Source organism: Chrysochloris asiatica, unplaced genomic scaffold, assembly GCF_000296735.1.
Source record: "Chrysochloris asiatica unplaced genomic scaffold, ChrAsi1.0 scaffold00238, whole genome shotgun sequence".
Taxonomy (NCBI): domain Eukaryota; kingdom Metazoa; phylum Chordata; class Mammalia; order Afrosoricida; family Chrysochloridae; genus Chrysochloris; species Chrysochloris asiatica.
The window spans coordinates 3296005-3309370 of NW_006408756.1; the positions used below are offsets into that span (position 1 = coordinate 3296005).

Consider the following 13366-nt stretch of genomic DNA (forward strand, 5'->3'; position numbering starts at 1 on the left):
GGGTTTCTAGGATATACCCTTTGGTTAGTTGATGATGCATGGAGGGGATTGAAACCATGGCAATGAAACAATATATGGTGGAATGAATGTAAAACTAAAGTTCTCTCATGTAAAATATCATATAATTCACAATCAAACATGAAAAAAAAAAAAGACCTTGAACATTGTTTTTGTTATTAAGTGCTGTTTAATTTGTTCTGACTCATAGAGACCATGTATAAGGTTTCTGAGGAGTGGATGGTGGGTTTGAACTTCCAATTTTGTTGCAAAAAGGATCCTTGTGGTCCAGTGCATTATCCTGCAGTGCCAAACCAGGAACTTGAACATATCCCACTTGAATTTAGAGATTATCCCAAGAACAGATTTGATGCATTAGATACTGATGACTTCAGATCAGAAGAGTTGTGGGATGACATCAAGAACATGATACAGGAAGAAAGCAAAAGGTCATTAAGAAGACAAGAAAGAAGAAACAGACCAAAATGGATGTCAGAAGACTCTGAAACTTGTTCACCAGTGTAAAGATGCTAAAGCAAATAGAAAAAATTATGAGGTAAAAGAGCTGAACAGAAAATTTCAAAGGGCAACTTGAGAAGACAGAGTAAAACATTATAGTGAAATGTACAAAGACCTGGAGTTAGACAACCAGAGGGAAGAACATTTAAGACTTCTCAAGCTGAAAGAACTGAAGAAAAATTCAAGCCTTGACTTGTAATGTTGAGGTTTCTAAGGGCAAAGTACTGAATGACACAGAAAGCATCAGAAGAAGATGGAAGTAATACACAGAGTCATCACACCAAAAATAAATTGTCCATGCTCAACCATTTCAAGATATAGCATATGATCAAGAGACAATAGTACTGAAGGAAGAAGTTCAAGGGGCACTGAAGGTATTGGCAAAGAACAATTTTAAAGGCTTCGATAATTGATGGAATACAAATTGAAATCTTTCAACAAATTAGTCCAGCACTGGAGGCACTTACTCATCTATTCCAAGAAATTTGGAAGGCAACTACCTGGCCAAGCAATTAGAAGAGATCCATATTGGTACCAATTCCAAAGCAAACAAAATTCCTCACCACTTGATCCATCAATAGCATGATGCTAAATGGAGAAAAGATTGAAGTTATCTAAGATTTCATTTTGCTTGGAACTACTGTCAATATTCACAGAAGTATCAGTCAAAAAAAAAAAAAAAATCAAACAACATACTGCATTAGGCAAATCTGTTGCACACTACCTGTTTAAAGTGTTTAAAGAGCAAAGGTGTCAGTTTGAGGACTAACGTGCACCTGATCCAAGCCATGGCATTTTCAATAGCCTCATATGCATGTCAAAGTTGAACAGTGAATAAGGAAGACCGTAGAAGAATTGATGTATTTGAGTTATGGTGTTGGAGGAGAATATTAAAAGTACCACACACTGCAAGAAGAACAAACAACTGTGTTGGAAGACATACATCCAGAATGCTCCTTAGAAGCCAAGATGGCAAGATTTCTTCTCTTGTACTTTACACATAGTACCAGGAGAAGCCAGCCCCTGGAGAACGGCATCGTATTTGGTAAAGTGGAGGGTCGACTCAAAAGAAGAAGATCCGTGATGAGATGGATTAAAACAGTGGCAGCAGCAAAAGACTTAAGCATAACAAGGATTGTGAGGTTGTTGGAAGACCAGACAGTGCTGGATTCTGTTGTGCTATGAATTTACTCAACAACATCTAACAACAGAGTGCTAGCTGTCAGTTCAGAAGGAAGGTCCTTGTCTCTTTGGTTCCTGTTTTCTGGCTCCATGTCCATTACCTCATCTTCATTTCTGGTATCTTGTTTAATCTGTATAAGGAGCTCTGGTAGCATAGAGGTTACGAATCGGGCTGCGAACCTCAAGGTCAGGAGTTCGAAACTACCAGCTGTTCTGCAGGAGAAAGATGAGACTTTCTGTTCCCGTAAAGATTTACGTCCTTGGAAATCCTGTTCAGGGTCACTATGAGTCAGAATAGACTCCAAGGCACATAATCACCACCACCATATAAATCAAAAGAGACACACCCTACACTAATTGCAGCTCATTAACATGACAAAGACAACCTATTCTCAAAGGGGAATATAACCACAGGCATGTTGTTGTGACCTGCCTTTGAGTTGGTTCAGACTCAAGGAAAGCCTGTATAAGGTTTCTGGGGAGCTGTTCTTGAGTTTGAACCTTGACCTTGTGATTTAAATGGAGGTCCAGTGCATAGCCTATAGCGTCACACCAGGACTCTGAACCACAGGCAAAAAGGAGGAATTTGTGGGGGGGATACAGTTTAACCCAGAGGAGCAGGAGACTTTGACAAGGCAGTTAGGAGGTTGTCATTCAAAGGTCTCAGGATCATGAGCTCCAGGCGGTGGAGTTGGAGTGTGTGTGTTTCTGTATTGTGTATGCATGTGTGTGTCAATAAAAGGACAAGAACCAGACATAGAAACAGACCATAGGAGATGAATTGCAGGATTGTGTTCTCGCTCTCTGACTAGCTCCATGCTGGGATCTATTATGTTCTACTTTCTCTCTGTCTGTCATGACATTGGATCCAGGATGCACGGCCTGGCCACATTGGAGATCTGAGAACATGCTAAACTCTTCTCCCCCTGCAATGCTCCCAGGGTGAGTGAATGCCCTCTTTCCTTGTCTGTCACATATTTCTGGTTCAGGTGCTTGGGTTGGAGTAGGCTTTTGACCTGGACCTTTTCCAAGGTCTAGGTAGACTCCTCTAACCAAGAGGAGAGTGGTACATTAGAGTTTCTATCAACAGTCCTTCTGTCCAAAAGAAAACAACCAACAAATGAGAACCATGCAGACCTGAGAGGCCAACTCTATAGGCTGTGGTCCCAGTGGACACATAGTAGCAGCTGGGACCCAGTATATGTCCAGAGCCCCGGCTGTCCAGGGACTGATCACTGCTCCTCTTCTGGGCCCCCAATGAGGAACAGAGCTGACAGTCACCTGGGGGGAGCAAAGACTGTCCATGTGTGTTTTGTGGTCAGAGGCACTCCTGACAAGAGAAATGTAGACTGAAAGCCAATCACACATACTCTTCCATAATTCTCACATCCGCAGACACACTCCTACACATGTGAGAACATAGACACAGACACACACTTCCACACATTCTTGCACACAGACACTCACTGTAGATGCATTCTCGTGGGCTCCGTTACATACACACTGTGACATGCACACAAACATACATTCTTACACCCACAGACACACTCCTACACATGGACTCCCTTACACACACTGTGACACACAAACACATACATTCTCACATCTACAGACACACTCACAAAAGCACACACTTACACACAAGCACACTGACACACACAAAGGCACACTCATACACATTCTCACAAATGCTCATACATACTTCACACATACTCAATACAAACACATACTCCACAACATTCTCACATACTCTCACACTGACATAGACATATGCATACTTTACACATCTCACACATAAACACACTCACACATGCTGATGTACACACACACACATACATGCTGACACAAACATGCACACATACATACTGACACTTAAACTGCTGTCTTAAATTTCCATTTCGTCTGTTGGCTTTCTTAGACCAATGGTTTGAGTTAGAGCTGAGAAATTCTGCTGACCAACAAGGAACTTCTTATTACAAAGTGGGCTGGCCAGCCCAAGGACACCTTGTGTTTTCAGCCAGGACCTTTTGCTTACTCTCGCATATTTCTTCTGGTTTATTGCTGTGGGTTTCATAGCTTGATCCTATTGTTAATGTGCTTTTTAATCTGTTACTATTGGTACGAGGAAACCAATTGAAACACACACTCTGACTTTATACTGAATCCTCTTTGAAACCCTTTTAATGATTATAATACAATCACACTGATTCTTCTAAGAAAGCCGACTTCCCACTTATATGAAGGAGCTCTGCAGGTGCTGCAGGATAAGTACTGGAGTGCTAACAAGGTTGGCGGTTCAAATCCACCAGACACTCCTTCAGGACAAGACTCTCTGCTCCCATAAAGATTTTCAGTCTCAGAAACCCTAGATAGGAATTGACAAAATGGAAGTACGGTCATGTATGTTTGTTTTTGTTTTCCTAATTTTGAGATTGACATATATACCATATTTCTATGTCTGGCAATTTTCTTGTTTAATGCATTAACCAATACCCAGGCCATCACTCATCTGTCGGTTTATCATACTTTGGTGGTATGTGTGTTGCTATGATACTGTAAGCTATGTCACAGGGATTTTCAATACCAGAGCGTAACCCATGGTGGAAAGGGTTTCAACTTCCAGACAAAGACAGACTAGGAAGAAGGAGAGATGGACTACTTATGAATATTTAGTCACTTAAAACCTTATGGATAGCAGGAGAATGCTGTCAACACCAGAATTTTGAATACTGAACTATGATGAAGAGCACTAGAATATTGTCATTATAGTGCCAGACTATGAGTCCCACAGGTTGGAAGGCACTCAAAATGACTCGGGAAGAACTGCTTCCTCACAGTAGAGTTGACTGAAAACGTGTATGGAGAAAAGCCTTTGGGAGCTTCATTTGCTGATGGGGCACAACTGAAAATGAAGAGAAACAGCTGTAAACATCCATTAATAATCAGAACATGGAATGTACAAAGTACAAATCTAAGAAAATTTAAAATTGTCACAAACGAAATGAAACACTGAAATGGACTGGTATTGGCCATTTTGAACCTGACAATCATATGGTTTACTAGGCCAGGAATAACAAATTAAAGAGAAATGGCATTTATCATCAGAAAGAACATATCAAGATCTAATCTGAAAGAACATATCAAGATCTATCACTGTCAGTGACAGGATAATATCCGTATAAATACAAGGAAGTCCAGTTAATACGATCAATATTCAAATTTACACATTAACCACTAAATCCAGTGATGATGAAATTGAAGAATTCTACCAACTTGTTCAGTCTGAAGTTGATCAAGCATGCAATCAACATGTATTGAAATTACTAGTGATTGGAATGCAGAGTTTGGAAATAAAAGCAAAAGATAAGTAGTTGGAAAATACGGCCTTGGTGATAGAAATGATACAAAAGATCACATATCAAATTTTGCAAGATCAATAATTTCATCATTGCAAATGCCTCTTTTAAAAAACAACATAAAGATGATTATACATATGGACGTTACCAGATGGAATACATAGACATCAAATTAATGACATCTATGGAAAGAGATGGAGCTCTGGTTATGAGGCAGGCTGCTAACTTCAAGGTCAGCCGTTTGAAACTACTAGCTGTTCTACTGAAGAAAGATGAAAATTTCTGATCCCGTAAAGATTTATAGCCTCAGAAACCCTATGCAGGGTCGTTATGAGTCAGAACCGACTCCACAGCACACTACTACCAACACTATCATGGAAAGACATGGTGCAAAAGCTCCACATCATCAGCCAAAACAAGGCCAGGGACAAACTGTGGGACCGACCATCAATTCCTCACTTGCAAGTTCATGCTGAAGCTGAACAAAGTTACAAAAAGTCTACAAGAGCCAAAATATGACCTTGAACATATTTCTCCTGAATTTAGGGATAATCTCAAGAACAGATTTGATGCACTAAACACCAATGGCCAGAAGAGTTGTGGGATGGCATCAAGAACATTTTACGGGAAGAAAGCAAAAGGTCATTAAGAAGTCAAGGAAGAAAAAACAGACCAAAATGGATGGCAGAAGTAAAGATGGTAAAGCAAATGCAAGAAATAAGAAGGTAAAAGAGCTGAACAGAATATTTCAAAGGGCAGCTTGAGAAGACAAAGTCAAATATAATGAACTGTGCAAAGACCTGTAGTTAGAAAACCAAAAGGGAAGAACACACTCAGCATTTCTCAAACTGAAATAACTAAATAAAAAATTCAGTACTCGACTTGAAATACTGAAGGATCCTATGGGCAAAATATTGAATGATGCAGAAAGCATCAAAAGAAGATGGAAGCAATACAGAAAGTCACCGTACCAAAAGGAATTGATAGGTGTTCAACCATTTCAGAAGGTAGTATATCATCAAGAACCAATGATATGGAAGGATGAAGTCCAAGGTGCATTGAAGTCATGCACAAATTGATAGAAATCAAACCAAAATCTTTCAACAAATTGATGCAGCACTGGAGGCACTCACTCATCTATGTCAAGAAACCTGGCCCACTAACAGGAAGAGATCCATATTTATGTTCATTCCAATGAGAGGTGACCCAACGGAATGCAGAAATCATCAGACAATATCATTAACATCACATGCAAGTAAAATTTTGCTAAAGATAGTACAAAAATTGCTGCAACCAAGTGTTGACTGAGAACTTCTAAAGGTTCAAGCCAGATTCAGAGGAGGACATGGAATGATCGATATCATTGCTGATATCAGATGGATCTTGGCTGAAAGCAGAGAATACCATAAAGGTGCTTACCTGTGCTTTATTGACTACATAAAGGCTTTAAATTGTGTGGATCGTGACAAGTTATGGACAACATTGTGGAAAATGAGTATTCTGCAATACTTCATCGTGCTTATGAGGAACCTGTACACAGACCAAGAAGGAGTTGTTCTAAGAGAACAAGGGAATATTGAATGGTTTAAATTAGGAAAGATATGCACCAGGGTTGTATTATTTCACCACACTTACTTAATCTGTATGCTGAGCAAATACCAAGAAGCTGGATTATATGAAGAAAAATATGGTATCAGGATTGGAGGAAGACTCATTAACAATCTGCAATATGCAGGTGATACAACCTGCATGCTGAAAATGAGGAGGAGTTAAAATGCCTACTCATGAAGACCAAAGATCCAAGGCTTTAGTATGAGTTGCACCTCAATGTGAAGTTAACAAAACTCCTCACCATTGGACCAATAAACAACATCCATATGAATGGAGAAAAGAATGAAGTTGTCAAAGACTTCATTTTGCTCAGATCAACCATCAACACTCATAAAAGCAACAGTAAAAAAAAATAGATAATATATTGCATTAGGCAATTCTGCTACACAAGACCTCTTTAAAGTGTTGAAGTACAAAAATATTAATTTGAAGACTAAGATGCACTTGATCCAAGCCATGGTATTTTAAAAAAACCTCATATGCACGTGAAAGTTAGACAGTAAATAAGGAAGATTGTAGAAGAATTGATGCATTTGAGTTATGGTGTTGGAGAAGAATATTGAAAGTACCATGGACTTCCAAAATAGCAAACCAGTCTGTGTTGGAAGAAGGACAGACAGAATTCTTGGAAGGCAGGATGGTCAGACTTTGGCCTTCATACTTCAGCCATGTTATCAGAAGGGACCAGTCCCTGGAAATGGATATCCTGTTTGATAAAGTGAAAGGTTGGCTAAAAAGAGGACGACTACCAATGAGATGGATTGGCACATTGGTGGCAGCAATGGGCTCACACATAACAATGATTGTGAGGTTGGCACAGCACCAGACAGTGTTTTGTTCTGTTGTGCATAGGGTTACTCTGAGGCGGCGCCAACTCAGTGGTGCCTAACAACAACAACAACATCCAGGAGTCTTAACTAAGTGCTCTACCTTTAACCAAACGTGTTTTCATCAACAATGGTTACTTACGCCATCAACTCTTTTTTCTGCTATTGCCACAAGGACAACACTGTTGCCCTTAGCCGATCTCTGTAAACATTGATGGCAGTGTGATTCTTTAGGCTAAGTCCCTACTGTACTTCTGGAATGAGTTCTACTTGTTGACATGTCTTCCAGACATCCGAAGGCTTGGTTTGATTAACAGATGGTTTACAAAGGACCTGTGCATCTTCACTCGTAAGTGAGATGGAGCTAAAGTTTCTTTTCTTGTCTAGCATTATCCTGTTTTGGTTTCAGAGTCACTCTAACCTTGTAAAATTAATTGAGAATATTTTCATATATTTCACATCCTTTCAAACAAACAAACAAAATCATCTGTTCCTTAGAGGCGTGATGGCAGTTGCTCAAAATTCCACCTGGGCCTGGAGGTATTTTTAGAATTCAGGAATAGGAACATGTGATCATTATATGCCATGTGGGTGTCACTGGTTTTGAAGTCTTACTGCTTTTCCTGTTCCTTTTTAGATGAATCCAGATGTGTCTTTGCAGAGGCAATGTGGTCTTGTATCCACCATTCAACAGCCAATTGCTTAGCAGCCAACATGGAGTTTGTCTGTAGACACAGTGATGGATGAAACATAGCATCTGCTCTGGGGGAACCAGTGTTATACAGGGAAGCGTGTTCCAAGGAAGAAAGACAGTAATAATGGGAGAAGGAATACGAGGTACTCCTAACTCTGGGCCAGAAACCCAGTCTCAATGGCAGTCTCTGGGACTCAGCTCCTGAGAGTGATTTCAGAATGAGAAGAAAATTGGGCAGAGACAACTCTTACTTACTTGGCAATTTTTGTTTCTAGTTTTCTGGGAATGAGTGTAAGTGTCCTATGGTGGTTCCCATGAGTCTCTGGGTTGTTGTTGTTAGGTGCCATCAAGTTGGTACCAACTCATAGTGACCCTATGTACAACTGAACAAAACACTGCCCGATCCTTGAGTCCATTGATTCTGCCACTTAGCCAATCCATCTCTTTGGGGGTCTTCCTCTTTTTCTCTGACCCTCCATCCTACCAAATATGATATCATTCTCCAGCAACTGGTCCCTCCTGACAATATGTCCAAAATATGAGAGACGAAGTTTGGCCATCTTGGCCTCCAAGGAGCACTCTGGTTGCACTTCTTCCAAAATGGATCTATTCGTTCTTTTTACAGTTCATGGCACTTTCAATATTCTCCTCAAACACCAGAACTCAAAAGCATCAATTCTTCTACAATCTTGCTTATTCACTCTTCAGTTTTCGCATGCATATGAGGTTACTGAAAATACCATGGCTTGGGTCAAGCACACCTTAGTCCTCAAGGTGACATCTTTGCTTTTCAACACTTTAAAAAGGTCTTGTCCAACAGATTTGCATAATGCAATATGTTGTTTGATCTCTTGATTGCTGCTTCCGTGAGTGATGATAGTTGATCCAAGAAGAATGAAGTCCTTGACAGCTTCAATATTTTCTCCGTTGATATGAATGTTGTTTATTGGTGCAGTGGTGAGGATTTTTGTTTTCTTTACATTGAGATGTAATCCATATCAAAGACGGTGCTCTTTGATGTTCATCAGTAAATGTTTTAAGTCCTCTTCACTTTCAGCAAGCAAGGTTGTATCATCTGCATATCAGGTTGTTAATGAGTCTTCCTCCAATCCTGATGCCATGTTTTTTTTTTTTTTCCCAGCTTCCAGAATATTTGCTCAGCATACATGATGAATAAGTATGGTGAAAGAATACAACTTTGTCACACACCTTTTTAAATTTTAAACCATTCAGTGTTCCCATGTTCTGTTTGAACAACTTAGGCATTAGTGAGCTGAAATGGACTGGTATTGGCCAATTTGAATCTGATGACCACATGGTTTACTATGATGGCAGAAATGACAAATTAAAGAGGAATGGTGTTGCATTCATTGTCAAAAAGAATATATCCAGATCAGTCATGAAGTACAACACTGTCTGTGATAGGGTCTCTGGGTAGTTTTCCCAAATTAATGTTGCCCAATGTTGTGTGATCCACAGGGCAATGCCCCCTGAGGGTAGTTACAGGACTTTTCTAAACTGAGGGACAGGATGGCACTGAAGGACTGCTTACTACAGATGCCAATTCACCCAAAATCGGGGCTCTAGGGAGGTTCCTGAACTGGAAGGAATGATATGCTCCCAAAGCACTGGTAGAATCTTACTTAACTCATAGACTGATGAATATAATGTAATTACTTCATATCTCATATAATGTATTTACTTCCCACAATGCAATCTACTGTAGTGTAGTCACAGTTCACAGTGCCATCAATGTAATTTCTTCCCACAATGCAATCTAATGCAGTGAAATCTCTTCCCACAATGCAATCTACTGTAGTGAAATCACTTCCTACAATGCAATCCAATATAATGTAATCTCTTCCCACAATGCAATCTAATGTAGTGTAATTACTTCCCACAATGCAGTGGAATGTAGGGTAATCTCTTCCCACAATGCAATCTATAGTAACCTAATCAATCAAGCAGTTGAGGTCCTACTAGTAGAAGGTGGATCCTAAACCTAATCATTGCTAAGTTATGTGAAGAGCAACACACACATATGTGGGAGCAACACACACATATGTGGGTGGGTGGGTAGGAGACAGATGCCATGTGAGGAACTTCTACAAGACAAAGAGTCAAGGAAACCTTGAGACCTCTGGCAGAGGAGCTTTTGACATGATGTTGTTGTTGTTGTTGTTATGTGCCATGGAGTCGGTTCCAACTCATAGCGATCCTGCACAGGGTTTCTGAGGCTGTAAATCTTTACTGGAGCAGAAAGCCTCATCTTTCTCCCGTGGAACAGCTGGTAGTTTTGAACTGTTGACCTTGCGGTACACATCCCGATTCATAACCACTACTCTACCAGAGCTCCTGATTTGGACATTTAATCTCCAGAACTGTGAGAAAATGTGTTTCTGTTCTTTAACGCCACTGACTTATGATATTTTTGTTGCAGCAGGATTAGGAAATGGAGACAGTTTCTTGGAGTGACAACCTCTTAGTTTAGAAACAGCAGCCCAGAGAGCAAGTGGTGAGAGCCAGAACGAGGCCCTGGACCTCCGCGGCTCCAGCTCTTAGTGTTGACCTTTTCTGCTTAGGATTTATGATCAACTAATTAAAATCATGTGTTTTGTTCTGCATTTAAGAACCTTTGAACCAGAGACCTTAAAACAAAACACATTTACCAAACACCAGAATGGTTTCCCAAAGTAATCCTTCACCCTGCTCCCTTATTTATGCATTCATTTGAATTTTAACTCGCTGGTCTCTGATTTTTTTAATGTCTAAGCAATTACTAGGAGTTTTGATGGCACAGAGAGGTAAGCATTGGGATGTTACCTGAAAGCTTGCTGGTTCCAGCACACCAGCCACTCCACAGGAGAAAGATGTCAGAGTCAGCCTGGGTTTAGATTTACAGTCTCAGAAACTCTGAGAGGCAACATGACAGTATTCTGAAGGGTCGCTATGAGCCAGAATGGACTGAAAGGCAGTGAGGAAGCAATAAACACATACGTATCTTCTCTTTGGTATGGTTTTTTCTCTCCCTTTCATTTTAGAAAGCACACATATACTTGTCCTGTGGTAGCAGTAATGCTTCCATTTACTCATTTGTGGAATGGCATAGGAGTGAGGAGTTGATTGGAACCAGGACTTTGTTGAGTTTTGGGATAATGGTTACCGTTAGGGAAAGAGGTTGAGCTAGGAATCTGACGAGGTTTGATCTAGCTGCAGGGGAATATGCAGCTTTATTTTCATTTATTTATCTTCTGGAAATCTACTTGATTTCTTCTCCCTTTGGAAGTTCTGTAACTACATGGTTCCCTCTTCTTATTTTATGTTTGTTGTTGTTTCAAACTGGTATTTTGGTTTCTTATTTTTAGTCTTCCACCACTCATCTGTCAGTTTGTCATACTGTGGTGGCTCTGAGTTGCTGTGATTCTGAAAGCTATGCCACCGGTATTTTAAATACCGGCAGGGTCACCCATGGTGGACAGGTTTCAGATAAGCTTCTAGATGAAGACAAACTAGGAAGAAAGAGAGACTAACTACTTCCGAATATGTAGTCACTGAAAACCTTATGAATAATAGAGAACCACTGTCAGATATAGTGCTGAAAAATGAGCTCCTCAGGTTGGAAGGCACTCAAAATGTGACTGGGGAAGAGCTGCCTCCTCAAAGTAGAGTTGACCGTGATGACGCAAATGGAGTAAACCTATGGGAGAAAAGCCCACAGGACCTTCATTTGCTGATGGGGCACAACTCAAAATGAAGAGAAACAGCTGTAACATCCATTGAAAATTGGGCATCTTTCCTAGGCGGCTGCCAAAGATGGCGGAGAGGCAGGTACTGGTGCTTGATGGCCGAGGCCATCTTCTGGGCTGCATAGCGGCCATTGTGGCCAAATAAGTGCTACTGGGCCAGAAGGTGGTGGTTGTGTGCTGTAAAGGCATCAACATTTCTGGCAACTTCTACGGAAATAAGTTGAAGTACTTGGCCTTCCTCTGCAAGCAAATGAACACCAACCCATCCCGAGGCCCATACCACTTCCGGGGCCCAGCCGCATCTTCTGGCAGTCAGTGCAAGGTATGTTGCCCCACAAGACTAAGCATGGCCTGGCTGCCTTGACCGCCTCAAGGTGTTTGACGGGATCCCACCCTCCCTGTGACAAGAAAAAGCAGATGGTGGTTCCTGCTGCCCTCAAGGTTGTGCGACTCAAGCCCACTCAGAAGCTTGCTTACCTGGAACGTCTAGCACATGAGGTGGGTTGGAAGTATCAGGTGGTGACTGCCACCTTGGAGGAGATGATGAAGGAGAATGCAAAGATCTATTACCAGTTGAAGAAGCAGCTTATGAGACTTTGGAAACAGGCCAAAAAGAACTTGGAGTAGAAGATCAACAAATACACAGAGGTTCTCAAGACCCATGGACTCCTGGTCTGAGCCAAAGAAAGAAAGAAAAGAAAAGAAAAGAAAAGAAAAGAAAAAAGAAAATCGGAACATGGAATGTACGGAGTATGAATCTGGGAAAATTGGAAGTTGTCAAAAATGAAATGGAACACATAAACATCGATATCTTAGGCATTAGTGAGCTGAAATAGGCTGCAATTGGATATTTTCAATCTGATGACCACATGGTTTACTATGCTGGGAATGACAAATTGAAGAGGAATGGTGTTGCATTCATTCTCAAAAAGAACATATCCAGATCAGTCATGCGGTACAACACTGTCTGTGATAGGATAATATCCATGCTCCTACAGGGAAGACCAGTTAATACCACTATTATTCCAATTTACACACCAACCACTAAAGCCACTGAGGATGAAATAGAAGAATTCTACCTACTTCTTCAATCCCAAATTGATCAAACATGCAATTAAGATGTATTGATCATTACTGGTGATTAGAATGCAAAGTTTGGGAGCAAAGTGGAAGGATCAGTAGTTGGAAAATATGCCCTAGGTGATAGAAAGGATGCAGGAGAATACATGATAGAATTCTGCAAAACCTTCTTTAGACAGCATAAGAGATGACTATACACATATACCTCACCAGATGGAATACATAGAAATCAAGTTGACTACATATGCGGAAAGAGACAATGGGAAATCTTCATATCATCAGTAAAAACAAGCCCAGGGGCAGACTGTGGAACATTCCATAAATTATTCATATGCAAATTCAAACTGAAGCTGA

At 40.5% G+C, this 13366-nt stretch overlaps 1 pseudogene; it reads left to right on the top strand.

Moving 5' to 3' along the window:
• Positions 1 to 11999: 11999 nt before the first annotated feature.
• Positions 12000 to 12610, top strand: LOC102834379 (annotated as a pseudogene).
• The last annotated feature ends 756 nt before the right edge of the window (positions 12611 to 13366 follow it).